The sequence below is a fragment of the Macrotis lagotis genome, chromosome 3 (genome assembly GCF_037893015.1).
Source record: "Macrotis lagotis isolate mMagLag1 chromosome 3, bilby.v1.9.chrom.fasta, whole genome shotgun sequence".
NCBI lineage: Eukaryota > Metazoa > Chordata > Mammalia > Peramelemorphia > Peramelidae > Macrotis > Macrotis lagotis.
In genome coordinates this window covers 131,753,802-131,756,843 of record NC_133660.1, presented here as the reverse complement: position 1 = coordinate 131,756,843, position 3,042 = coordinate 131,753,802, and positions in this window count along the sequence as shown.

Below are 3,042 nucleotides of genomic sequence, written 5' to 3'. Positions count from 1 at the left end.
TGAGTCCTCACAATAACCCTGGGAAGTAGATGCTATTATTCCAATTTTTACAGATAAAGAAACTGATGTAAATAGAGCTTAAGTGACTTGGATTAGTAAATGTGTAAGGTTATATCTGAACTCAGGTCTTTTTGATTCTAGACCCTGAGTTCTATCTACTATGCCATCTTGCTGTCCCTGTAGACAATGATCAGAGGAAAGTTGAGCAACTACCAGTAACTATTTCACCTGAGGCATAAAAGTTGGGCTATGGGAATCAAAAGGACAATCCAACTTCAGATGCTGTTTTATTAGGAGAGGAATTTGTTTGTTTCATAGAGAGTATGAATCCCACCAACAAAGGATATGGAAGGAAAGGTATTACAAAAAGAGAACAGCAACAACGGGACAAATTTGGGAGCAGAAAACTAATAGAATGGTGGTGTGGAGGATAGAAAGGCAATGTACCACTGGGGGAGGAATTTAAACCCCTCCAAAGTCCCATTTATTTTCATGGAGACTGTAGCTAGAGTACTGAATTTAGAATGAGGAAAACTTGAGTTTCAATCCTGCCTGAGATACCTACCAGTCATTTAACCTCTTATAATTCATTTAAATCATTTGTATCTGTTTCCTCAACATCTGTAAAATGGGGAAAATAAACTACTGACCTCAAAAGGTTACTGTGAGGATCTAATGAACCAATATATGTAAAGCTTCTTGCAAATCCTGTAGTGTTGTTAAACAGTAGCTAGTATCATTTTGCTGGTGTTGACTGGAGAAAAGTATGGGAAGTGCCCACATGTCTTTGGAGACAGATTTAATACTATACAGGTCTCTTTCCTTAGTGTGAGGTCACCCATTAAATTACAAATAAATAGACAGTTAGTTGGGACAGTGGATAATACACTGGGCTTGGAGTCAGGAAGATCTTTATGAATTCAAATCTAGTTTCAAACACTGATTAGCTGTGTGATCCTGGGCAAGTCACTTAACCCTGCTTGCCTCAGTTTTTTCATCTGCAAAATGATATACAAATGGAAAACTACTCCATTATTTTTTGCCAATAAAAGCCCCAAATGAATCAATGAAATCACACAACAACAATAAAATACTCCTTAACAGACTGGTTAAATTGCTTTTGTTCTGGGTCATGGCTATAGGAATGAGGTACATGAAGGGCTAACACCCCCTTAGAAGTTCCCCTCTGGTTTATCTTCCTCAACCCCATGAACACTAAAATGGTGACATCCAGTGACCTTTTCATTGTATTAATCATTTTCATATAATTCCACTCACTACAATTCAGACACCCATGATGTCTTTCCTCTAGGAATTGAAAAGGTTCTTCTCTTTGAGAACAACTATGATCTCATCTTCATAAAGGGTCCAATGGAAGTACTTCAAGCATTTGCCCATTAAACAGATGACACTCAGTCAGAGGAAGAGCCAAAGATCATTAGAGGTGACAGAGTATTGAATTTCTTTCTGTCAGCATCAAATATCACCTCATTCTTTCATGCTTCTATTGGTATCTATGTTATAAATCATTTATTTAAAATAGTTTTGAAAGAAGGTCACTGAGGTTTTGGAATTGTAACTTCACACTCAAAGTGAACCACTACTTTTCATTCCTATTATTGCCCATTTACTGAACATAAGGCATGCATTGGATGACTGAAGACAAGGGCCTTATTTGAAAATACCAAAAAGGGTCAGGTGCCTCTGCATGAATAAAGTTGAAGACCATAATATTAAAGCTGTAACATGCCTCTCATTCTTGAAAGATAAATGGTAATTTTTTGCCTGTATTATTTCTGTAGCCCTTCTCCTAAACTCTGGTAGTAATGCCCTCTCTAGCACAGGCAGGGACAAATTGCCTCAGTGGGCCAGCCTTAGTGTCTGCAGCCATGGTTCTCGGTAATGAATTGGAGTGATCAGACAATCCGATCAAGCTAGTTTTAGCCTAAGTGGCAGCTTTATGGGGAAGAACAAGAGGAAGCAGTGAGGGATACAGGGATGCATCATAAACCTGCAGGATTTTTACAAGGCAAGATAGATGTTAAGATAATGAGAATAGACTCACTTGTCAGAAGCTTTGTTGAAAAAAATTTTTAAAAAGCTAAAGCGTTTTTGTTATTGTTGGTGGTAGTTTCAGGAGAGAATATATATATATATATATATATATATATATATATATATATATATATATATATATGGTTAATATGTACAGAAAACAACAGCCCTCCTGAGCAGTTGATAAGCCTCGAGATGGGTATAAATCAATAACCTCAATAAGCATCTGCCTACGGTCACAAGGAAAGCCTGTGGAGCCTGTGGATAAAATGAGAAGGAGCGACTTGAAGCACCAAGATATTTTCTTGCATTAACTTTTGCAGGGCCATCTGGAGTATTTTCTCATTACCCTGGATCTAATTGAAGGATCATACAGAGGATGAGAGAAGTCATCCATTTAGGTATCTATACTGTTTTTTTTTTTATGAAACATCCTCTTGGGGGTAAAACTTAGGAAATTTAGTAACCATAGGGCAAAAGGTAAAAAGTTGCATCATTAAAACCTACTTGAAAGGAAGAAGGCAGAGAACAGAAATAAATGACTGATGCTCAGAATAGAAAGAGGTTAATGGTAGGGTGGCCCCAGAGTCCAATTTTAGAGCTGATAATGTTCATTGAATTTATTAACCTGGGAGAAGGAATGGTTAGTGAGTCAGAAAGTTTGCTAATGTTAAGGAAGTGCTTAAGGTAATTGAAGATAGAAAAAATTGGGAGGATTTCAGAAGACTCTCAACCTAGATTATGTAAATTAAACTTGGGTAATAAAAAGTAGGATGAGAATACCTAAGGAATAGCCTGGCACTGAACCCTAAGACTCTGAACAAAATTTCTTCCCTTTATTCCAGGAACGTATGAATACCAAACTATGGTCACTGAATTCTGGGACAAAATAATCTAAGCTATGTGTGTGATCATTAATGAGTATTAAATGCAATTTCCCAATTTAGGAAAAAGATGGAAAGTATGGAGCTGTGATGATCTGAAAGA